Source organism: Bactrocera dorsalis, chromosome 3 (genome assembly GCF_023373825.1).
Source record: "Bactrocera dorsalis isolate Fly_Bdor chromosome 3, ASM2337382v1, whole genome shotgun sequence".
NCBI classification, from domain to species: Eukaryota; Metazoa; Arthropoda; class Insecta; order Diptera; family Tephritidae; genus Bactrocera; species Bactrocera dorsalis.
In genome coordinates, this window is record NC_064305.1 from 82,544,716 (window position 1) to 82,572,048 (window position 27,333).

The window sequence follows — 27,333 nt, forward strand, 5'->3', positions numbered from 1 at the left end:
TAGATTTGCTATTGGTCTCCTCGGATGCTTGGATAGCTGGGTAGCAATACCAGTACAAAGTTTTCTGTACTGCCATGTGATAAGGTGATTCATTACGAGATTCCTTACTTTTTTTAAGAAAAAACAAAGAAACTTCAAATTTATTGGGGAATGTTTTTTATTACTCGAAAAATAAAACATTCGTTCGAGCATTTCGACTGGTAACTGGCGAATGACACGCATGATATTGTGCTCCAAAGGCTGCATCGAAGCGGGATTATCTGCATAGACTTTAGATTTTACATATCCCAGGAAAGAGTCTAACGGTGTGATATCACACGATCTTGGTGGGCAATCGACTGGTCCAAACCGCAAAATTATCTGCTCACCGAAGTGTTCTCTCAATCCATTCTCTCAATCCATCCTCTCCATTGCCGCCATATTGTTGAAACCAATCGTCATTGCGATCACGAGCTTCAAGTTCAGGCATCTAATAGTCAGTTATAATGGCGTTTTAACAGTTGTCATTGACGGTTGCGTTCTCACCGCCATCAATTTTGAAGAAATATGGACCCATGATTCCACCGGCTCACACCCCACGCCAAACCGTGGTTTTTTCTGGATAAAATGGCAGCTTTTGAATCTCTTCTGGTAGAAATTCGTATCAATTACGAAAACTTTGCTTATTTACATATCTATCGAGCCTGAAATAGGCCTCAGCGCTGAACAACATTTGATTCGGAAAAGTCGGATCTTCTTGGAACTTTTCAAGACCCCATTGAGCGAAGTAATGTCGCTTGGAAAGGTGGATCGACTGCGATTCTTGCACAAGCTGTATGTTGTTCGGATTCAATCTAAGATCTCGACAAATGTCGTTCCATAGCCCGAGTTGCTGCGAACGCTGTCTATTCGGTCGAATATTATCGAATAATTAATGCTGGGTCTCAAGATGGGCCCTTCTACTGATTTTATTGCCGCGCTTGTGGTAAATCTATGACCTTAAAATTCCCTTTATCTTTTTCGGCATCCCTCCCCTCTCCATTGATATATGAACCATTGCTATAGCTTGTTGAGTTCGCCTGCTACGTCAAGTTGAGTGTGTGTTTGTAGTGCTCGTCACGAAAATGGAAAAACGAAATAAAGAGAACCGTCGCAGAAGACTGTTTGGAACAAGTGGAAAACGATCCCACGCTGCTTTATCGAGTTATTACAGACGATGAGTGCTAGTTTTTCCAATACGACCCGGAAACCAAACGCCAAATCTCACAATGGTTGTCTCCGCGCGCCCCCGCCTGAAAAAAGGGCGCATGAGCAAGTCGAAAGTGAAAACGATGATTATTGCCTTTTTTGATAGCCGTGGAATCGTCTACAAAGAATACGTTCCACCGGGGAAAACTGTGAATAAAGTCTACTATTGCCAAGTACTCGAAAGATTGCGAAAACGAGTTAACAGGATGCGCCCAGACATCGCTCGTAACTGGATCCTTCATCACGACACCGCGCCGTGCCACACCGCCCTCAGCGTGTCCCAGTATTTGACCTCTAAAGGGATCGCCGTGTTGCAATAGCCGCCTTATTCGCCCGACATGTCACCCCGTGGCTTTTTTTGTTCCTAAAACAAAATCGGTGGTCAAGGAACCCATTTTGAGTCGATTACGGATATCCAGGTGGCCGCTGCCCCAAATGGGAGACATCTGTCTGCAATCGGCAGATACAGTGAAATACCAATGATCCTGGATAGGAAGCTTTCATGGAAGCCGAATATCGAAGAGGAAGTAAATAAGGCATTGATTGTTTTATGATGCTGTAGAGGAGCAATTGTCAAAAGTCCCATCTTTTTTCACCGAAATTTATACTTTGGCGCTACGACACCATAGTCAAGCCCATCATGTTCTGGAGTCTTTATGCAGTGGATAACTCTAGAAAAGACCACAATTGCAAATTAACTCGAGAGTGAATGAAGAGAAATGTGCACTAAGGTCTAGTGATCTCTTTGCCCACTGTTTCTCTGTCTTGCTCTGGCTGTGTGGCTTTTCACCCTGTTGTCGTCCATGCTCTAAGGTTAGGAATCCTACCAGACGCCATCTGCAGAAGCTGTATGGAAGAAGATGAGGTGGAAACAACTCAACACTTCCTGTGTTCGAACACAGGAGTTCTTCTTTTTGGATCAGCTATCTAACCTAATACCTAAATTTTGTTAATAGTATCTTGAAATGTTTAAATTAATATCTTTTCTTTTTATAATTTCTAAATTAAAATAAAGACACACTATCAGCCGATTTATACAAATTCTATAGCTGAAAAATTATTGATAATCCTTTTTTCTTCACTTTTCCAGTAATCAACTAAATAAAATCGGTAAGTCTTCAAAAGTAAACTTCGATATAAATTATTAATAATTTGTTTGTAATATCATCACTTTTGGTAAATATTTCTATATAGTAGTAGCAGTAAAATAGCTTACATAATAAGTTAAATTGAAAATATTTTATTTTTTAAATATTAAAGAAATATTCTTAAAATCCTCCCTAAATGATAGCGAAAATTAAAGTTTCCAGCCACTATCTATCTATCTTTCTTGCCACTATCCTAAAGGCTCCGCGGGATATATTCATACAACTATACTCATTGTAATAAGCTCTACGAAATGAATTACTACACTCTGCTCACGTTCGCGCTCACCTGCTGCCGCGTTTTCTAACTAACGCTATGCATTCGCTTGTTTATTCGGTAATATATCCTTGATACCCAAACAGCTGCTTACTATTTTTTCTACTTTTTATTGCTGCCTAACCGTTATACGTACAGCAGGAGACTCTGAATGTCAGCATTCATTGCTGCTACAAGTGAGTCAGTGAAGAGATTTGCTTTCATGTTGGCATTCGCCCTTGTATAATTTGCTTTGTAAACACACTTTTATGCGCTGAGTTGGCAAAATTGCTGCACGCGTACATTTTGCGCTTTGCTTTGTGTGCGCTCTATCTACTTTGGCATACAAACAAGCTAATAATAATTTCATTATGCCGCGTTTTAGGCGCCCACGCATGTTCTACACAACAATATTCGTTCACATAGCAATTTGGAGCGTGTGTTTGTGTGCTGCAACTAGCGCCTCGTAAGACTGCTTTCTTTTTGTATAGATATTCTGTTGCCCACACCATCTCAGTTGGCATATATGTAGATAGCGGCATATTACTTTAACACCTAAAATTATGCTTCCTTTGTTGACACAAGCTACATAACTACATACAGTCATTATATACCCGGATTTAGTGGTTTAAGTGCGTATTCGTGTAAAAAGGTAACAATAACTTGCGTAATTGCGCTATTATTCATGTGCATGTGTTGAGCATTTGTTGTTAAGTGCACAGTTGAGTGCGAGACAATGACTAAGTTCAGGAGTTAAAAGCGGTGAAATATGTCAAACACTAAAGATATGAGAACAACCATGTGACAGCACGTTAGATGGTGTCTTGTATGCCTTTATGTTATCATCTGAAACCTGAAATAAAGAATACTGTCCACATTGTCGTAACAGTTCATACCTCACAGTCTAAATTAGCAGTCTGAGGACTTTTCGGTACAATGAAAACATATTTTTGAAGCAATTAAAATCGGTCTCCAACCTAGTCTGTTAGTGTGTCATGTAACATTACATTGTCATTATTGACAGAAGAAATTTCCACTTATGTTCAGAAAGCTACATTACTCTTTGAACAATATTTTCTGCATAAAATCAGCCATTGCCCTTAAAGTCCCTACATTCAATATCTTGAGGCCTTGAGGAGTTATAGCCCAATTCAGAGATTTTAAATAAGCATTGAGACCTATTTAACCCTCTATTTGTACTAAGTGTGATATGTTCTTTGAATTCAATTTATCTTTCATCGATAAAAAAGTCGATGAAATTAAGGAGAAGACCAGGGCCGTCTCATAAGTAGCCATGACATCGCTAAGGAACTTAGTATTCATCATCAAATGGTTTTAAATCATTTCCAAAAGGCTAGCTACAAAAAAAGGCTCGTTGCTTGGACACCACATGAATTGTCCGTGGAAAATTTAATGGACCGAATTAACAATGCAGAACTCCCTTAATGGTCTGCAAGAGAAGCCTGTGAAAATTTCTTGTTGCAGTTTTTCGCCGAGAAACCAGAAAAGTTTTACACTGTTGGAATAATATCTCTAGCGTGAAAATGACAAAAAGTGGTCGACCGAAATGGTACATATTTGGTTCATTAAAGTTTATTATGAATATAAAAAAAAAATAATTGAAGTGTGATTAGAAATACGAAAAGACTTTTTCGACTAACCAATAACTCACACACAATGTGCTATGAACCTCCTTTCAAACCGGATTTCCTCACAAAAGCACTCAGGTTTCCTTAAGCTAATATTATACAACGCCAAAAATATATTTGATCGTTAACGAAGTTTTTATATTTACATTTCATAGCTTTTCGTTTATTTGTTTTGTTGCTAGTCAACTTTGTTTTCCAATTTAGCTCGTATTTTTGTCATTTTGGGCAAATTCTAATATTTACATATACCTAAACAAAGAGCTTGAGGTGGAGCCACTTGACGAGCCAAACACCGCTTCCGCCTAGTCCACATTAGATCATACTCGACTACAACAACAACAGTTCCATTACTTTGCCCCTGCATCCACTTACACGCAGCGCTGCTGAGCAAACATTAGCGCAGACTATGTCAATGACTTCGCCCACGACGACGACTGTCATCAAAGTTGACTGGCATGTGTTGTAGCGCGTATTTCCGTTAGTTGCGCATTGCTTTGGGGTAATTAAAAGTCAAGTATACGCAGTGTACATCAGCTGTTTTGTTTGATGACTACTGGCTAAAGGCTAGCTACCATGCGGCAGTGAAGAAAATGTTGGAGCGCGAAAGAGTGGCAGAAGGCGCGCGAGTGAGTAATTGCTCTCGTCAGCTAGTGGGTGTGTGTGTGTATGTGTGTAAATGACTACTTTGCTGTAATTGTGTTATGTAATTGGATGACAGTATGCTCGTTCAATTTGAAAGAAGTGCACAATAAAATTGTTAATTATTTAGGCACAATTTAGTTGATTAGTCGCAGAGTGGAGCTGTTGTACGGAGGAGGTGTGCATGCCTGTCTAAAGAGGCACAGTATTTGGCGATAAGATGTATTTCTTGAAGGCTAGGTCGAGCAAATATTGTTGTTGTTTCGGGTTGGTTATTATTATTCATCTACGATATGTTGGAACGGTCATTCACCTTGAGGTTAATGTAACCATAATTATTCATGCAGTCATTGCTTAATTTATACTGTTTTTATTTAGATACTTTCATTAGAGGTAAAAGGTGGTATTTGTATTGTAGTGGTAGTGGCATTTAAACAACAAAAATTTTAGTTCAGATAGTTCCTGCAACGCTTTTTACTGCAAACGAATTAATGATTTGAATGGTCATGGACTAATGATCAAAAGTAAAATCTAAATAAAATAAACAACTGGAAACACCAATGAATACTAAAAAGAATCCCAGTTTTTGAAATATGGGCTTAACATTTTTCGTGTGCTTCTCTTTAAAGAAAGCTACTCACTATCTACTACTAAGTACCTTGCATCACATTCACTTAGGTGTTTTTACAGATTTTTTTTATTTCAGAAACTATCTTCCTGAAATTTTGTATAAAAATCATAGTGCTTTTGAAGCAGGCCGAGGACGAGGGCTGTCCGATAAATAACCGACCTCAACGTGAAGCTAGCGGCACATCTGAAAAAAAAGTTTCCACTTCAAATTGTGCATATTATAATAGCTACTCGCCAAAATTTCAGAAATTTATCTTGCGCAATTATCTGTTGACAGTCGTTTTTGTGAGTCTATTTCGGTGATTTCCCCAAAATGGAAAAAATTGAATATCGAGCTGTAATTAAATTTTTATTTTTGAAAGGCAATACGCCTTCACAAATCAAAGATGAGTTGGACTCTGTGTATGGTGACTCTGCACCATCGTTTACCACCGTAAAATTTTGGGCAGCTGAATTTAAACGTGGTCGCAGGAGCTTGGAAGATGATGAACGTCCTGGGCGTCCAAAAACTGTAACCACTAACGATAACATCATCAATTGGTACTAGACGACCGCCGGATTAAAGTTAGGGAAATAGCTGAGATTATGAAGATGTCAAAAGAAACTGTTTTTCATATATTAAACCAAGATTTGGGCATGAGAAAGCTGTCCGCGCGTTGGGTGCCGCGTTTGCTTTTGGCGCCGATTGATAACTGTAGACGAAACTTGGATTCATCATTATACGCCCGAAACAAAAACCAATCTAAACAGTGGATTGAAAAGGGGGAACCAGCCCCCAAAAAACCTAAAGCTGTGTATTCGGCTGGGAAAGTGATGGCGAGTGTTTTTTGGGACAGCCATGGAATCAGTTTTATCGACTATCTTGAAAAAGAAAAAACTATAACAGGAGCATACTACGCATCATTATTGGACAAGCTAATGGAAGAAATTTCGAAAAATCGGCCACATTTGCAAAAAAAGAAAGTCTTGTTCCACCAAGACAACGCACCATCTCACACCTCAACAGTCGCCATGGCGAAAATCCACGAATTGCGGTTCGAACTGCTTGACCATCCACCTTATTCACCGGATCTAGCACCAAGCGACTTTTTTTTGTTTCCTCAACTTAAAACTGCGCCAGGCGGCCAGAGATTTTCGTCAAATGAGGAGGCAATCTCTTTCGTGAACTCGTATTTTGCAGACAAAGACGCCAAGTACTATTTGGAAGGGTTGCAGAGATGGGAGCATCGCTGGGAGAAGTGTGTGGAGTTACAAGGAGACTATGTAGAAAAAAAAAAAAAAAATTTTGAAAAAGTCGCGTGCATCATGGTTAGGTCGGTTATTTATCGGACAGCCCTCGTATTCAAGCCGCTAGTGATCGAATATGTGAACTCCAGTACCTATAGTTCACTTTTGATAGAAAGTATCGGTCAATAAGTAAGATATATAATATAACTAAAATTCAGAGAAAATTCTTTTCTTACAATAGTACGTCTGTGTGTATAGAGATCAAATAGTCGATTATCATAACGCGATAACGGTCGCCATTGACGGTTACGTTCTCACCGGATGAATGAAGTGGCAGCTTTTCAATCTCTTCAGCTTACAATTCGTCCCAAATGTGTCAATTTTTCTTGTTTACACACCCATTGAACCAGAAATGGGCCTCGTCGATGAACTTTGGGTCGAAAACGTGGTATCTTCTTGGATCTTTTCAAGAGCTCATAGAGTGAAGAGATGTCCGTTGAGAAGGTCGAGCGGCTTCAGTTGTTGCAAAAAATTCGCCAAAGTCATTCCATAAGTCAGTCTGAGTGCTGCGAACGGTCGACTATTATCCAATAATGAATGCTGGTTCTCGAGTTGGGTAATGGTGTTGCGAATAATATGGTCTGTAGCCCGATTATGTTGATGTAACGTTCGTTACAAAACGTGAATTTTCGTAATAAAGTAGAAAGATTTGTAAAAGCTCTCTATGATGAAATGCCAAACAATACTGCACAAAAAAAAAATAACATGACAGCTTGACACGGCTAACGCGTGATCTGTTAAAAAAGAGGCTATTGGAAAAAGTACCTCAACTTCTGTCACCAGTTAGATCTACCTCTATAGGCATTTGAACTATTTTTACAATTTTTATAGACGTTTTCATTTTGTAAAAAAAGTACGAAAAATATAGTTATGTGATTATATCTGTTGTTAAATTTAATGAAACTGAATGAATTGATAATTGTCGAATTCTATGACAAATGAGCCCGCGTCCACCATATAAATCTAAAATTAATGAGAGAAGAAAATTTAAAAAAAAAAAAATAAACAAAAAGCACATTCTGCTTACAATCAAGCCAGAATTAATGCTTATTAACACAGTTGTGCTTCTAATCTTTATAATTAGAGCGCTTCCTACCCCCAACCACCAAGCACAACCAAAGCTTTTAATTTTGGATTAACTCGAGCCTGATGTGCCACAGAGCACGGACACACTTAGTAATCAACAAAATAGCTGTATAATTACTATTCCAAATGCACATACACACATATATCTTCAGAAGGAGCAACAATCAACGAACAGCAATCAAAGTGAGCACAACGTTGCACATGCAAAGCCGAACAACAAGCACCAACCATAACAAGAAGAGTGTGAATTCCGCTTAAAATAAATTTAATATAATTAACTATGCTCCAATTGCAAGCAATTTATTGTTAGGCGCTTACGTCCATTACACCCAGGACCTCATTAGTTGTACACTTACAGGCATAAGGTAACTAGTAAAGATAGAGCAAGCGTGCGGGGGAGAAGAAGGTGCGGCAGCGTGTATGTATGCGAGTAGGGGCTAGAGGGCATTGTGGCAGAAAAGGAAAAATTTATAAATGCCTTTGAGTAATTTTCTGCAAAATCATAGACATTTCTGGTTGCTAAGCTGTTATTTGAGCACAATGCTGAGGCAGAGTGTGAAGTCCTGCGGCAAGGATGCTTCCCCCGCTCACCGTTGTGAATTAGTAGTGTGGAGCAGTATTTAGTACGGAGTAATTTGGTAGGCTAACAACATGGACTTCACAACTGACAATGCTGTGGCGGCAAATTAGTTATGCCCGGCTGGTGGCATTCACCGATTATTTAGTTTGGTTGTGACTGACTGGCAGGCAGCCTGAGTGAAGGCGAGCCATCTTGCTGGCCAATTGTTGTGAGCCGTTTGGTAGCCTTTCATTAAGCCATGCTGCTTCGTAGCTTTGCTGTTGGTTTGTTGAGCTTTGCTGTTGCCTTGTGTAGCTTACTGTATTCTAAACTTTTTTTCTAATTTTGGTTGTTCTCTGCAAATTTGCATCTCCGCTTGCCATTTCGAGAATGCAGCCCTGGAGCCAAATTTTCATATGCTTTGTAGTGCTTCAAATACGTAAGGCTCCTGCATGTGAGTGTCAGTAGAGTATTTAAAGGGAAAATGCGTTGTAATTGCAACCAAAGAGAAAGGCAAGCAAAATTGTGTGGTTTTTAATTTTCACTCTGAAACGCCACATGAGGTTTTTAAAAAGAAAATTGCTAAAATGCAAATGAACGACTGAAAAGGAAGGCTTTTAAGCATAAGCACATAAAGAGAGTTATGCTAGTAAAGGAGAATGCGGCAAGCACAGGTGGCAACCATAAATAGTTGGGCACTGAGTGCCGTTAAAAGTGTTGTCAGCTCGTTGCCGCTTGCAGCTGTGAACAGCCAAACGCCTACAAATTTTCCACACCTCCAAAAACAAGTCAACTCTAAAACACCAGAAAAACAGCCAGCTTTACAATGAGTATGAGGCACATCTTTTTGGCACTTGCAACACACACTCCACTCATATATAATTTAGTTTTTTTAGCAGCGTAAAGGCACCGGAAATTGTTATAAAACTTGTTAAAAACTTTTTCGCTTGTCTGAAGTCTTTTTTGTCAGCTGTGTAGCCACGAGTCTAATCTTACCAATACTACATGTTCTATACATTTATCGATTTTTTTCCTTTGTTAGTGAACAAGCTGAAATGCTCGTATATGCTAGCCAAGCCAAGGTTGGACGTGTTGAAATATGGTGAAAAGAATTTGTTAACAAGTGAAAAAAATTAAAAACAGGAAAACCAGGATATTGCGAGGATATGTCAGGCGCACCGGCACACACATTGACTGCTTGTCTGTGCACGCTGTTGATTTTTCCGGTTTGTGCGGCACGAACGTACATGAGTTTTCCAGCGCTCTGGCTTGTAGTTGGGGTAATCGAAAATTTTTAATAAACAAACACGACAAGCATTTTCCAAAAGATATATGTACTTTTGTTGTTCGGCATCAAAAATTAAAATTGAAGCGGAAAATTTTGCAAAAAACAAGAGAATGAAAAGAGTCAAGCTGAAAGCGGCCGAATCGACTGAGTCAACTAATTATGCTGGAACAACTTTGGACTAGAAGAAAGCAGAATGCTAATATTTCTGAATATGCATATTAACTAAAAAAAAGAAAAAAATCGAAAGGCTTTCAAATATGGTCGAGATATCGTTCCCCAAACTGAAACTGTAACAAGTGTGTCCTCCACCTCAAGCAAATTATTCAATTTGCATTAAGTTGCTTATTTCAATTGTGCTGACATCCAACATTATATTGATTGACATGCACAAATTTCACTTTTTCAAAAAGTCGCCAATTAGTCCCTAAAAATGGTGTCATTACTAATTTTTTGTATTTATTAGAGAACGAATGTTACTATACTAAGAAGCAACATAAAGGGTATTTTTTAGACATGTGTGTTTCCAGGCTTTGCTATAAAGACGATGATTTGACATTTTGTTTTAAAATTGATTTTCATGGCTGGCTGGAATAAATTTTAAGCCGGCGGCCAAATTTTCGACCACTTTTTGCAGCAAATCGGACTGAATGCGAGCAATAACGCGCCGAATATTTTCTTTCAAGGCGTCAAAGTGAAAAATTTCGGGCAAGTGACTTGTAAATGTCAGTCGAGCGACTTAATTTTCGACCTCTATTCGACCTCAATTCGGGCCGAATGCAAGCAATAACGCACCAATCGTCTTAGATTAATCTGCGACTTCACATAACCTCACAAAAATTGTCTAGTGATGTTAAATCGACTGCCTACCGCAAATCGTGACCCTCCCCAAAGTCGTCCGTAAAATGGATTATCACATTTCTTTTTGGGCACGATGACGGTTGGACTCATTCTGCTCTTCTTCAATAGTCTGCTTTACAGCAGCAATATGGTCTTCGGTGGATGAAATTTGTATTCACTAGAGTAAAAGTGATGGGGAGATGATCCTTGGTTGCTCGAATTACCGACTCTGCTAGGCCAATATGTCGACCGAATATTGGACGCAGCGCACGATATCAAGCTGAACCATTATTTTAACCTAAAATTTGAATGAAACATTGGCCCGTAATAAGTATATTTATTATGAAATGGCATACTAAGTTGAATGTAAATTCAGTAACAGTTGTTAAAAGTACCAACTAAAGAAGAAAAATTGGCTTATTGGAAATCACAAGTATAAAAAACACCCGTTATAATACAAACGGTATCGGGTTTTTTTCTTTTTTTGAAAAACAAACTTTATTTAATTATCTACCTTAATGTTGTCGCCTCCATATTATGTATTAATGCCTGCGCTTCTTCCTATCGGCGAAACACCGAAATGTTGGGTATAATATTTAGCTCCTTCAGCGATTCGAGCTGCAACATTGTTACTGTATGTTTTTTGGCCAAGAATTCACGAACAAAAAATAATTTGTGAGTTTTTAGCAAACAAAAACGCAAAACTCATAAGAACACGAACCTTAGCAGCTGCTACGTAGGTTGCCTTTTATGTTTCAGGGCTTGGCAACCCTAATGTTGCAATCTGAAAACTCACAATTTTATCGTAAAGGCTGACATTTTTGAGGGTATGCATACTCAGAACGTTTTGACAAACGTGCGCTATCGGTGTTGTTTACAGTAACTGAAAATATTCTTCTCGACCAAAAAATGAATAAATTGCGATTTTTTTTCGCGTGATTATTGTTTGCAAATTTCGAGTGAATTAATTCATCAATAATGCATGGATGAACGTGCAGACAAAGTAAACAATAAATACCATTATTTTCTAAACACGCCTCATATAATCTGGCTGATTGTTCTACATGAATTTAATTGCAAAAAATTTGTAGATTATACTCATTGGCATAAGCGGATACTCTATTAGGAGTAGGGAAGCATAGGAGGAAAATACTTATAAACTGTAACTAGTTCGTCATATTCATTATTTGGTTCACCGAAATTACTCCTTAAACTAAATATAATCGATATCTGCCAATAAATATGCAGTTCTATGATTTTTCAAACAAACAGCAAAAAAAATTCCCTTCAAAGTCAATATGTAAAATAGCAACATGTGAACTATAAAACTATGCAAATCAAAGGGTTCACACTACCAATAAGTTTTTTTTAGAAAATCCCATTACTTTCACCCATTTTTGCCAATAACTGTATAAAATGTATGCGTAAAAAGGTTAGTTGGCTTACTTATCCATTTTATTTAAGCTGAAATCGAAAAGTTTTTTCAACATTTTGCACTATATTCCCATGTGGATATTTATCAGAAGTAAGAAAACTTGTATGCAGCAACAACAACAGCGTTGCAAATTACAATACAGCGTTTCACATACTCATACACATGTACAATTACCGTACACTGTATAGCTGTGCGCATAATACATGGAATTCAAAGTTTTTAAACCAATATTTGCATACTCATATACATATACCAACAAACATATGTACATGTGTATGCATACATCTGCCTTACAAAAACTTACGAAAAAACTTTGAAGGAGCTTATGAAATTTGAGCACCTAATTGGAGTTTTGGATTGACAGTTCAACCCTCGTTGCGTAGCTGTCATGTTGACCCCTTAGTTTAGCTACTGCATTGTTTGTATTACTACAGAATGTCGAACTTTGTTGGAATTTCTAAATGGATTCGCTGTAATTTATACTTTCTGATATCTATACATGTGTCTAAATAAAGGGTGTTACTATTCGGAACTTATTTTGTTTTTGCTAAGATGGAGAGTGCGAATAAAGTTTGCGCTTTAAAAAAATTTTTGGCATTAAGGCTGCTGTTAAGCTACACAGTTTTGAATGCGTATTTTAAAATCGAGAAATAATGACTTTTACATGCTGGAGAATATTTTATCTCGCACCCTTTTCTTTTTATTAGAGAAAAGAGTGTACTATAGCAGCGATCTTGAGCCCCTAATTTCCTAGCTAACTGATTGTGTGACTGATCTTCTCTTTAATATACCCATAATCTTTCCTGACCAACATAGTTGCAAAAGCACACTACAACAAGGTTAAACTGTTATCTTAATTTTATGTTTGGTACCTAATTGCGTTTACTGTTCCATCTATAAGAGCCAGTCTTCCAAGTTCTTTGTAAGAAAAGTGTCCCCAAATCATTCGGCTGTCTCGCTGCTTAACAGTTCTTCGGAAGCACTCTTCGCTATAGTGTTCAGCAGTTCTTTCTACTTACGTATGACATCCCGCCACTACGTAACATGTTGAACTTGGACTCGTCAGGGAAGATTACTTTTGATAATCGACTTCAGTCGACCTTTGGTGCTTTATAGTCCACCGGAAGCGTTGTTGGTGAATTTTTTCAGTCAGAAGTGGCTTTTTTACGGGTCGAACGTTCAAACGTGCATACCGGAACCTGTTTCATATAATTCTTGGAATGATTTCCGTTCCAAGGTCTTCTATGATCTCCATCCTAATGTTCACAGCAGTTTTGAATCACTGATCCTCCCTAGAAGATATGTTCCTGCCGCTCCTAATCCCGGTTTTCTACTTAGAGACGGCTTTGAAAGTTTTTGAAAAAATCTGCGACGGCATTTTTTAAGCTTTCGAAAATATTGGAAAACAGATTTTAGTAAATAATTTAAAAAGACATTTTGAAGCATAATTTTTCTTACTGTTTTATTGATTAAAGGGTTTCGATGTCAGTAGCCGCTTTAATAGCTAAATGGACCACCTATCTGTCAGTTGTTCTTACAATAGCACCAACACTAGCATAAAATTGTTATACTGAATACATATTAATATTTTTTTCTGAAGGCACGAATACATAGTAAAACCGCACAAAAATCCCATGCAAATGAATGCGGATTAGAACGCAAGAGATTGGATAAAAATAAACCAGCAACACAAAAGCTTTGAAAAATCCACAACAAAACGTGCCATTGTTCTCTCAACAGTTTCACACACACCACAATGCCATTTTCTCGCATAACAAAGTGAATTCCGTAAAGTTTTGCGTGAATATTTGGCGCTTCTTAACTTTTTTTTTGGTGTTCAGCTGACAGAAAGTTTCGGTTCTTGCGGCGTTCGCAAACGCTTAGCCATTTTGACAATACGAAAAATGGACTTTGAGCGCATTTGCCAATTTAAGTGAATCCGAGTGCGGAATATAAACGAAAACCAATTTTCGAAATTGTCTAAAATAGCAGTAAAACTTAGACCAATATAAAACGCGGCATGCAAACGAAATGCGAAATAGTTTGCAGAATGCAAAAGGCAAGTATAAGTACATAAATTGAGTGAAAGAGAAGTTGAATTTGGAAAAAGCTTTAAACTAGGAGAATATATTTTGCATTTTTCGTACGAGACGATGCTGTATCAGTTCGTGTAACACAACAGTGGTTCGCTCGCTTCCTTTCTGGAAATTTCGATTTGAAATATGGACCTCATTCTGGTCGACCAATCGTTGAAAAAGTCGATGAAATTATGGAAAAGATTGACCAGGACCGTAATATAAGCAGCCACGGTATCGCTAAGAAACTTCACATTCATCATCAGACGATTTTGAAGCATTTAAAAAAGGCTGGCTGCAAAAAGGATGTGGATGTTTGGTTGCCACATGAATTGTCTGTAGAAAATTTAATGGACCGAATTAGGATCTGCGATTCTTTGCTAAAACGAAATGAAATCGAACCATTTCTGAGGCGAATGGTAACAGGAGATGAAAAGTGGATCACATACATCACATGTGAGAGCTTGGCTGGGAAGCTGCACCATCGGACTACCACTTGTTTCGTAAAAGCTTTGAATGAGCTTTCATAAAGACTTGTGTTGCAATATAGGATTTTTTATCCTGACAAAAGTACTTTCGCTGGTCATCATAAGCTTACACTTTGTAAGCTTACAGTGAGCTTTCAGAAAGCTTGCATTGAGATATATGAGATATTTTTCCTGACATAAGTAAGTAAGATTTTTCAAATTATTTGATTTCAGCATCATTTTTCGGAAGTGTGTATGACTTGCTTATGTACAAAAACGTTTGATAATATTATAACTTGAATTATATTGCCAACAGCGTCACCTATTGGTAAGATGAATTCAATATTCAAGTGTGATTGGATGGAACTCCAAAACATGAACTGTAACATATTTGCTTGTAAATTTTTCTTTGGTCTGATCTCGTGAAATGCTTTGCAAAAACCAAAATTGATAAACTTTTCTCTGTGTTCCCACATTCAGAAACTAATTATTTCTAAAACACCGAACACATTTCGAGGTTTTTACGTTCTTTACGTAACCACCATTAGTATAATGTTAACCTTGCTGTAATAATAAAAATACCACCCGCTGCGTTAAAGGTTGCTGGGTGAAAGTGTCATTGAAAGTTTAGTCTGCCACCACCACATCACCGCTGTCCGCATTCAGCACACCATGGCGTCTCAGGAGAGCATCGCCACAACTCCCTAAGTGATAGAACTGTCTGCTGCATTACTCGCGCTGTGAAAAAAGCTTCGCCGTTCGAATGCTCAATGAACGTTAGTCGTTAGTATAATTTAACTTTACACAACAACTTGCGCCGCCCAATGTTTTGCCTCACCCGAACGCTTGCCTCTTTACTTGGCCACGCTCATTTTGCGCTTCGCTTGCCGTATGACGTTTTGTGTAGCTCCTTCGCTTTTAGCAAATAGTTTTCGAACACGAAAACGATATACTTGGCCTTCATCATGCCACCTTAGTAGCTGCTTGCAACAATAACAAAAACAATTTGCTGCAATAACAACATGCGCAGCATTTCGTAAGAATAGTTTAAGCGCTGCAAATGTCAAGCGTGGCGAATTTGAAAACACAAAAAACTGGGGAAAAACAACAAAAAGTGTGAGCAAGCGTAAAAGGTGTCACAAAAAATTCCCAGCGAAGTGAAAATACATCATACAGCAGCAAAGCAGTGTTGCGCCGGAAATGGGTTAAGCAGCAGCTGTTCTCGGGTACGCGATTCAACGTCAGCTCAATTGTCGCAGCTCGCTGCTGGAATTCTTCTGCTAGTCGCCTTGACATTTCGCATGCTATTTTTTGCACTTTTTCCAGTGAAATTCACTATCGAGCGCAACAACAATTACAAGTTTATTGCCTGCATTCTGGCTCAGCATGACGTATGAGCAACATTTGTGGGTTGAGTTGCTGATTCGTGGAAAATCACTTTTAATTGAACACTTTTTGCCACTTTATTCACCGGAATGCTTTATACAAAAATGCAGTAAAATCGCTGCGCCCCTTTTAAATGCGCTAATTGTTTTCACTGCCTGCAGCAGCAATGTGTTAGTTACGTCGCATGCTGGCGGCACTGACGCAAACGGAAGGCAATGCAAGTAAACGCTAATTAAAATTGGCTATTTAATGGCTGTACAAAATAAGCACGAAGGAAGTAGAAAAGGCTAATGGTGTAAATTAAAATCAATGCAACTGAATAACTGTTTATGTCTATACACATTATAACGGCGATGCTATGACCTTCGCTAATATATTTTCATGCTTCATGTTTAAAAACAGACATTAATTAATAGTAAAACTTGCGGCCTTTCAACATTTTATAATTATACTGTACATATTTAGAAATCGCTGAAAGCTTTTTCGTTAGGCTAAAGGTATTGGTATGATGGCTAAAATAATTGATAATTCCATACGGATGTGATTTTACGACAGCAGAAAATTTTCCTTTACCATATTGTTGGTTTAAAGACAGTCAGTTAATATAATTTTTATTAATATTGGAAATGTAACACAACTCTGAAAGAGCTTTTTTGAAATAAATAACTTTTGAAGTCAAAATAAGCCTATACCTTGAAAGTTTACATTGAGCTTTCACTTAACCTCGTGCATTTCTACAATGTTTCTACTATTAAACATTATAAATTCTTAAAAGCTCTTTCATACTACGAATATAAATACTTTCAAAGATTTGCCGTAGTAGTAATATTATCAATATCTCATCTTGTTAAAGCTTTGAATGAGCTTTCACAAAGGCATGTATTGAAATGTATGCATTTGTTTCGTGACAGAAGTATTTCGCAGTTCATCATAAGCTTAAACTTTGTAAACTTACATTGAGCTTTCATAAAAGCTTGAATTGTAATACGAAAGTTACTTTTCCTGACATAAATATTTTCACAGGTCATTATTACGGTATTATTGAGCTTTCACGAAAGTTTGGTGTTTCTATGGTTAGAGATTTACAAATTCTTGAAAGCTTTTTCATGGTATCGATATTTTCAAAAGTTAACCGTAGCATATTATCAAAAGCTTACATTGTAAAAGCTTTGAATGAGCTTTTACAACAGCTTTCGGTGAAATAAATGAAATAGTCTCCTTGACGAAAGTATATTCGGAAGGCATTATAAGCTATTACTATAAATTTTTGAATTAAGCTTTCACAAAAGCTTGAATTATATCATACATGAGATTGAAATTATATGAGATATTTCCTGACATAAGTGCTTTCGCAAGTTAGCAAAAGCTTAAACTTTGCAATTTTATATTGAGCTTTGACAAAAGTTTGGCGTTTCTTGGATTAAATACTTAAAAATTCTTAAAAACTTTTTAATGGTACAAATACTTTTGAAGGTTTGCCGCAGTATATTATCAAAAGTTTACATTGTAAAAGCTTGGAATGAGCTTTCACTAAAATTTGCTTAGAACTGTATAAATTTTTATTTTATAAGTACTTTCGGTGGTCATCAGAAGCTTATATTTTGGAAGTTAACATTGAGCTTTCACTAAAGCTTTCGCGATTTTACTTTTAAACACTCAAATTTAAGTCACTTCCTAGTTTTTGACTACGGGAAGGAACTCATTACGTTATTTACCGTTATTTCTTAAGAAATTCGTAAGTGTAGCTGCCGGAAACTTTATTTCTTTAAAAAAAAAGTGATAAAGTTGTCGCATGTCAAGCGCACATACAAGCGAGAAAACACTGTCACAAAAGCTCTTGAAAATTAGGCGAGCACACCTAAGTTTTATGTATTTGTAGCACACATGTGACTAGCTAAGCTTGCACATGGGTATTTACGAGCACAGCGCATTATTGTTTAAACTAATATACATACATACACACATGCAAATGTGTGTGGCAGTGTTTGTGCACATAGATTTGTTTAAAAATAGCGAATAAACGCTCGCAGTGCTGAGTGAATGAACTTTTTGTATGCTTAACGGCACCCAAATACAAATGTATGTACATATATGTGTATATGTCTAGTACAATAACTAACTGCATATGTGCGAATGCCACCGCCAGAACACTAACACATATACATACGGCAGTCCAAACTAAGCGCCACTAACAAATGACAGCTTGGCACTACAAAGTACAATACACTTGCATAAATATGTCTGCAGATTTACATACAAACGTGTATATACATATATGTGCAATGATTTATATTTGCGTTTTAGTATATATACACACTCATATATACATGGGTGTGCTCTTGTGTATATCTGTGACAAAACTAAATTGGAGTAGTGTCTGTGACAAGTCAGTCAACCAGTCAGCCGTTGACTTGGATAGCTAGTTGGTTTGGCTGCTAGTTTGCTGATTGTTTTACCGTTAGGTTAGGCTTTGTTTTGCTACGTGCTTAAGGACATTTTTACTAGTGCAGCTGCTGCAATCCACCAACACATGAGTGCTGACATACAACTTCGCAGGACATTCGTTGTTGTTTGTGTTGGAAGAAACTCCTCCTCGGCAGTTGTACTCGTTACATCAAAGCTATTATAGTTTTGCACTCTAGTGTTGTCACTTGCAAATGGACCGCGTTGGTTCTTAGATGGTTTGAAGTGCTGACAAATATTTTCATCGTACTTAAATTCTACGACTTGCGAACCCAAATTTATTTGTATATACAAGTACATATGTATATCATATATAAGTTCGCAGAGTTTGCACATATGTACTTCGAAACAAGCTTGCTAAATTTAGCGGATTACTGCTAATTGAATGAAAACATTGTACAGCTCAGCACTCTGAGGAGATTGGAGGCAGAATTGTAACATTGTCAAATCCGCTAGAGAAACGTTCCGTGATATTAACGGTGATTTGGGGGATGGTACGCTATCACTTCGAACTGCGAAAGAATGGTTTCAACGATTAAGAGCGGGTGAAAACGACACCATGGATAAGCCAGACGGCGGAAGACTTGTGATAACAAATACCAATGTAATCATGGAAAACATCAAATTAGACCGGCATGTGGCATTTTAAACCATTTGCATAAGGCTGGATACACAAAAAAGCTTGATATTCGGGTGCTGCATGAATTGACGTAAAAAAATTATCTGGACGGAATCAACGCCTGCGGTATGCTGCTGAAACGGAACGAACTCGACCGTTCGAAAACCGGTGAATCGTCCCAAACAGTGGCCAAGCCGGGATTGACAGCCAGGAAGGTTTTGCTGTGTGTTTGGTGGGATTGGAAGAGAATCATCCACTATGAGCTGCTCCAGTATGGCCAGACCGCTAATTCCAGCATCTACTGCTAACAGTTGGACCGCCTGAAGCAGGCGATCGACCAGAAGCGTTCAGAATTAGCCAACAGAAAGAGTGTAGTGTTCCACCAGGACAGCGCCAGACCACACACTTCGTTGATGACTCAGAAGCTACGGAAGCTCGGATGTAGTTGAACTCAAAAGAGGCTTGTGAAAGTGGCTGTCCGAGTTCTTCGAAAATGAGGAGGGAGGATTTTATTTAGGTGTATTAGGAAGTTGCGTTCTGGATGGAAACAGATTATAGAACGAAACTGCGCATATTTGAACTAAATCCGATGACTATAACACTTTTTTTATAAAGTATTGAATAAAGAGCAAAACAGCGGAAGGGAGATATTTGACAGCCTAATATAATGATTTTTGATTTTATGGTTAAGTCGATCATATGAATAAGTGAGCTCAAAAAGAATACGAAGAGAGAAAATTATTTTTTTCTAAAAACGAAACCAAATTATCGAGCTTAATAAAAATCGCATGAAAGATATCGGAAACTTCACCGCAATGATCATTAGCGAAGTCAAAAGTTCAGGCACAGTAAAGGTGGGTGACCTCGCTTAAGATAAACTAAAGGGATAATGACTTCTCCAGAGACTTTTGACTTCGGGAATTACTGTGGTCCTCGCTAAAGAGAAATAAATAGTCATAGACCCCAACAAAGGTCGGGTAATGGTTGTTGAGTTCTTTGACCTTACTCCGAGAAAGGTTGTTGTACTTGTTAAACGTTATTGCCTTCAACAAAAATCAGTAATTTTAGTTGTTATTTTTGCAAAGCTTATGGAACTGGATATATAGAAGGCTTTTCAATTTTGCTTGAACGGTATTGAATATGACATTTTTAAAAGCTTGTTTGAATATCTCTTATGAAAAATTCTACGATTAAACACTTACAAATTCGTATAAGCTATTTTTAGTAAAAGTACTTTGGTATTTTAACCGCAATATACTATGTTTGGCTCACATTGTAAGCTTTGAATGAGGTTTCATAACTGCTTATGGTGAAATATATTAAATTTTTTCTTTCACTTAAGTACATTCGAAGGTCATTATAAGCTTACACTTTGAAAGCTAACATTGAACGTTGATATATATGAGAAACTTTTCTTGACATACGTACATTCGCAGGTCATCAAAAGCTTACAGTTGATTTGGGATGTGAGCAGTTTTCCAATCGTCAATCACATATTTAATCTTTGGGAATTTATAGCTTTAAAGCTTTAAGTATTGGCTTCCTTATCATAGCTCAGTAGCCTTAATTAATAAAGTTAAGTTACAAGAAATTCTATTCCACTCTAAAAAATAGCAATTTTATTGCCACTAAACAGCTGCTGCGACTATATGAGATACGAGTTGCGACAGCACGAAGTAGGAAAATAGATTTTTACTGCAACTTAATCAGAGACATTGCAAAAACCAAAAACAAAAACCTGCTATAAACTGCTGCTAAGACAAATAATCATAATTTCTGTAATGAATGCATGTAAGTCGTAGAGACCTGCAGCAATGGCAAACCTTAAACGTCTTACGTATTTTTACTCCCTTTTTTTTGCATGAAATAGAGTACAACTTTAGCAATATTATTTGCAAAATTCATAAAGTTTTTTATGACTTGCGTCAGAGTTTTATGACCACTTTGCTACAACGCAGCTGCCGGCTGCCATCTGCAAAGTGAGCGAAAGCCTTATCTAAGCGAGCTGCCGTGTTGCAAGCACGCATACACAAACACATATATGTATGTCTGTATGTATTAGTACTAGCTGTTCGTCCGGATTGTGTGTAGTAAATCTAAAATTTCTTGTTCGTACAACGCTTCGTGCTCCTGCTGCTGCTCCTGGCGTTGGCGCTGGCGACTGATGGCTGCCGCTGATGTTGACGTAATTCTAAATGTTCCGTTAGACTTCGTGCGCTGCAATGTATTTGATTGCATGCGAATAGGAAATGCGAAAACTGTGAGAAAGGTAATAGCTGTGGCCATTTCGCTCTTCTTGCAATTTTAATCTTTTAATTTTTTTCCTGCTCTGAAATGTGTCACTCTGCCATATACTAAGGAGCACTAAGTAATTGTGTCATTTAATATACATGTGTATATATTTAATATAAATAACTGCAAGTATTTTTTTATAACTGTCAGTTACCGGCAAAATGCCACATGTCCAATCGTATTGTCGATATACCACAGTTGTCATACGCAGCTTTTCGTAAAAAATATTTTATGATTTTCATTTTAATTTTATATGCCACGTAATTCCATAGAGCACAGCGTATGTATGTATGTATGTATGTATGTCTAAAGTCGCTAAGCCACAATATCAATTCAATTAAGTAGTGTGCTTCTTCTACCCTCACCTATGTGCTTGCAACATACTCCCACATGCTTATGAATGCTTTATGAAGTCGAAGTTATAAGTGAAAAATTATCCTCGCGTTTCTGACAATGCAATGTCAGCGCGTGCGTTTCGTGAAATGAATTAGAAAAGCGAGCATGTAAGCTTGTGCTGATTATACCTGTCCTCAGTCGATATATATTAATAATGTTATATGGAAACTGTGTAAGGTAGGGCGACTAAGCTATGATTAACAAGTTAATAACGGATTTGTTTCATAAAATTAATTTTTGTCGTAAACATCAGACATACTTATTTTGGAGGTCTTTTTAAAAATATTTGTTTTTTATTTATAACTCGCAAAACACTTTCTAAAGTAAGCAACTTCAGTAGATTAAATGAAAATAAGCAAAATTCCAGTTTGATATCTCAAAAACTGTGATATTAGTAGTACAATATATAACTATTTTACAGAGAAACTTAATCCAAATCGAGCTTAAAGCCCCACAACTTAAGCATTCTCCATTACGGCAGCGTAATTTCACCGGCAAACCACTTTATATGCATTTATTTTCCATTACCTGTACTCTATTAATTATTTTCAAGTTACCGCTGTCGCAACCTGACACCAAACTGGTGTCGCCTCAAGACAAGCAGCCGGTAGCTAACAACGCAACGAAACACCCAACTTCATATTTCTTTATGAAGTAAGTTAAATAACTTTGAACTTGAACTTTTTAGTACATAAAGTTTTCATAGCAGCAGCTAGTTTTCTTTAAAATTTCCGCATTGCTCCTTTGTACAATGTAAATAATTAATTTGTGTATTGGTGCGGTGTCACTGGCAGCGTTGCCGCAGCGTTGGCAATACTTGAAGAAAATATTAAATACAAGCCGCATAGAGAATATGGTACTACTTCATACTACACATAGTTTGTGTACATATATAGCACGTGTATATGCAACATATAAGTAGTAAGTGTATATATACTCGCTATTGTTCGCCTTGCTGCACATAAATTGCATTTGTTTGCACCTATGCCTGCACAATACCTATACGTTGTGCCTGCATTGTTCAACCGGGCGTATGAGTAATATTTAGTTAGCACTTAGCACACATGGGTGTGTGTACTTGTATGCATGTGTATATATTATACGTACATGAGTTGCTTAGTTGAGGCGTGTAAATATGACTTGGTGGTATTATTATTGACGTTAATGTCAAGGTCATCAAGTGAATTGAATATGAAATATTAAATTTCATTAAATGCATGAAATATAATGTATATACATATGCATTAGAGCGAGTCGATTTTTTTAGTAAAAAATATATGCGGAAAATATTTTACATAACATTCTGAACCATTTTACATAAGAAACTATGGTTCTAAAATTGGTTTCGAGCCTGCGATTTTCAAGGCGAAGTTTTACAAATCTGAATAATCGTTTGTATGGGATATACTTGTTCGATTCGACTGATTCCAACTAACAATTATTAGAATATCAAAATGCACCTATGTATTAAATTTCATTAGTGTAGCTGAAAACTGACGGAAAATTTTTATGAACCCTAAAAAACTTCGCCTTAAACCTTGCAGACTCGATACGTTTTAGACCCATAGCCTCTCAAGCAAAGTTATTTAGTATAATCCGTATAACATTTGCTGCTTAAGCGAATTTTTCGTTTTTGTTGGCATTCTGTAAATCGACCCGCTCTAATATACGCATTTATGCAGGTAATTGATAATAATAAGTTTAACATAACAATTTTGAAAGCTTTTTATTCGAAAAAAAATTATTTGTTCCAAAAAATTCATATCGTAGGTAATAATAAGTCCACTCCAACCATGGCACTTAACTCCATCCTGCACATTTTGCCTGTAGACATCGTCGGAGGCTGTATGGCTCCGAAAGAAGGCCAACAGACTCTGAGAGTTTGGGTTCCTAAAAGAAGACGTGTGAAGACATGGATATCGCCATCAGATTCATAGAATCTGGGTTCTTAAAAGAACACGTATCTGAACACTCGGATATCCTCACACACTTTGACTTCATACCGGATCACTTAGATCAAGGAGTCACCAAACCGATTTCTGGTGGCTACTTCTCTGCCCATGTACCGACGAGTGAGTTGTGGGTGGGAAGAAGCTGTTAGAAGATAGAGGTAGTGAGCTTATTTACGGATGAGTCAAAGATTTGAGGAAAGATTGGTGGAGGGATTTAATGTCAGGAGCTCTCTATCAACTACAGTTTTAGATTTTCTGACTATTGCCGTGCTTTCCAACCCGAGATTGCAGCCATTAAGGTAGCAGTTGATCTGCTGTTACCGACTACAGTCTCCTTCAGAGAAGTGACCATTCATTCAGATAGCAGAGTGACGATACGAACCTTGAACTCATTTCCTGTGCGTCGAGGAGTGACTAACCTCGCTATCAATAGCATCCTTGCGGTAGGACTGGTATGAGTGCCAGGCCATAGCGGTGTCGCAGGAAATTACAAAGCTGATGAGTTAGAAAAGAAAGGCAGCATAGAGCCGCTGTCGGTAGAATGGGAGAGGGTCAGTGCTCTCGTAGCTTCTTGTGTTCGACTACTCCATAGCTGGGCTTCGTGGAAGCTTGACCAGCACTAGACCACAATCGGTACATGAGCTGTTGCAAAACCCTTTTGGCCAAAGATCGATCGCAGGAGATTTAGTGATCTTTTTTTGCCCTCGATAAGGGAAGCATGTCCTTAGTTGGGGTGCTTTTAAAAGGCCTTTGCCCTTTTGGCGTCCGTTCTGTAAGGTTGGGAACCTTACTAGACGCCGTTGGCAGAAACTGTTTGGAAGAAGATGAGTTGGAAACAACTCAATACTTCCTTCTTGACTGTCTCGCGTTTCGGAGGTCAAGATTTTAACACTTGACAGCGCACACCTTCAGACTTCCCATATGCTTATGTATTTACACTTCAAAGTTATGTTGCCTAAATATAGGCGCGTAAACAAACTCACTTCCCACACCCACACAAATAATCAAAATGCAGTTGAAGCCCAGCTGACACTTGTTAGGCAAACACTTACAACCGCAGATGCCAGCTTTAACCAGCGAAGCTGAAGCTTATTTATAAAGCGAAAAGGAGTGTGGGTATATTGCTTGAATTGGTGTAAGTTTCGGGAAACGCAAGTTGTGGTGTTGACAGAAAACGTATTTATCAAAAATCGCTGGCATTCGTTGGGGTTCTCATTTCTTTAACGCACTTCTGCGGTTGTGAGTGTGAGCGTGTGACAATAAGCTCATATTTCCGCATAGGATATACAAATGAGTGTTTCGGAAATGGCAGTGTAAAAACTGAGTATACATATACACATATGTAGCTGCAGAGGGCGGTAGTAAAATGTTCCCTCCGACGACAAAGTGTAAATGGGCTTTGTCGTACGCAGATGTGAGCCTTCCATAAAGCGAGAGCACTCAAATTTTCTTCGCCAGCTGTGGCCAACAAGTAAATTTGTACATAAGTGTATATATAATGATCAAAGTAAAGGGGGAGCGCAAAAGTAAAGTGCTGTGCATAGGACTCTCAGCTGCTCGTTAAGCTTACACGGCTACTTGTAGTTGTTTAAGTACCTGTGCGCCGCAATGCGCCTGCTTAAGTGTGTGGCGTGAAAATGTGTTACTACTCACTGCCATATCTATGCAGGCGGGCACTCGCTTCACTTATGCTTGTAATTGAAGTTTAAGTACGTATTTTCCCCTTTTACTGTCTCTCCATAGTATGTGGGTGAGTGTGTATGTGTGCACTATTGCACTTATATCACTGTTAACCATAGTGAAGTCCTGTAATAGGCATAAAATTTAATGCCATTACCACTTCATGGTTTTCAGTTGGTTGTGCTCATTCCAACACTACCACACAAACACTGTAAAATTACCAACAATTTAAGCGCAGCGGTAAAGACGCACATATGGGTGAGAGCTCACGCATTCTATATAAGAGTTGCTTCTGAATTGCCGCACGTGTTCAGTGAATAATACAAATATGCAGTCACAGGTGTGGTACTACGAAAATGTGAGAGGGTTGAGGGGGCTAAGAGCGCGATAAACCATTTATTCGTTCATTGAATTGTTTCCGGAACTTAATGTCATAAAACTGTAAATGTAAGCTATATTTTGCCCCATATCCAAAAAATGTCCTAGCGTTGTGTATTTGTAAGTAGGTTTTATGAGGAAAGGAAAGAAATTTACCAATTTCGGCTCGAAGTCGGCTCCTTTGATTCTACTCCAATGTTACTCGAAAGGCTATATTTGATAATATTTTTTTATCCTTTAGTGAGAGAGCTCACATTTCTGGTTAAACACTTGAATAACCAACCATCTCCAACTCTTTATGCTCTGAACAAGGTATATTAAGGGACCGATTAGTTAATTTCAACATAAAAACTGAGACGATCCCTAAAGTTTACTACGATATTTGTAGTACATAGAAGAAAACGTCGGAAAAATCATTAGCCTGACGAGCTGCGTCGATTTAACCATTTTGGTCTGCCTCTTGGTGTTTCTGTCGGTATATAAGCAAAGCTTTTGAGATATATGTAGATCTGAAAATTCGTACTTGCCCGTTTCTCTTCGAGAAACTGTATGTTTCGCGAAACCGCAGATATCGGAACACTATGGAATATAGCTGGCATACAAACTGTTTGGAAGACCTTTTTATTTCAAGAGATATCATCATAGAATTGGATGTGGCTCATTAGACAAGACCACGCTGTCATCTCTGGATAAATTCCAGAGATCTCCAGTTGAATCGGATGACTACGAGTATAACATATGATGTCCTTTCAAACTCTTTAATTAATTTCAAACTAAAATCGATTGTAGCGGGAACGGAACAGTTTTTAGTTCGGAAGAGTTTTAGTGTTACCTATTGTTGATAGAAGTGGAAGCTTCCTAACAATATTTCTTATAACCTGCTGTAACCTGTCTACTCTTCCCAAGAAGAAAACTTGCACTTACAGTCTTAAAGACTCCATAATCTGTGGAACCACATATACCGGCTTTTCTATGGGATATTACTATAACTCTTTTCAAATGTATCAAGTTTTCATAACTTAACTCAACCTACCCCTCCATAACAGAACTTAAGCAACACCACTGTTAAGGTTCTGGCATCTTAAATGGCATTTACTATGTGGGTTTCCGCGTCGTTTATTTCCCGCTTTTATTATTGTTTATTGTTCGACTTTGTTATTTTTGCTTTAGTTGCTGTAAAACGCTCTCCCTGCGCAACGCAACATATATAACGTAAATAACATAACGCAGCATAGCACATATAGACTAAATTATTTGTATGTGGAACTACAAAAGCTATCCACCAACCATACATATATGTATATACATGTATATATACATATATATACGTTTTGTAGTATCATCCTGCCTTCTAACCGCTTGTTGCTTGCGGTTTGAGTTTATAAGCCTTGCGCCTTCGCGGTGCGAACAACAACCACTTAATGTCATTTTGAGTTTCTGTTGATAGGCGAATCTGATTTTCGACATGCTCGAAATGCATAAATAATTGCTTTTATTTGTATTTAACCCAAATGGAGGCATATATATGTATGTATGTATCTATAAGTTTTGTAATATTTAAGCGCGGGAGGGCAAATTTCTATATTT

General features: G+C 37.7%; 1 protein-coding gene across 1 annotated transcript in view; it reads left to right on the forward strand.

The window, feature by feature from the left end:
• Positions 1-27,333, forward strand: part of LOC105226264 (heparan sulfate glucosamine 3-O-sulfotransferase 6) — a 174,960-nt gene that overhangs the window by 41,487 nt on the left and 106,140 nt on the right. The window contains exon 2 of the mRNA XM_049452354.1: positions 2,318-2,337. The gene's annotated coding sequence lies outside the window, so the exon portion shown is untranslated. The remainder of the gene's footprint in view (positions 1-2,317; positions 2,338-27,333) is intronic.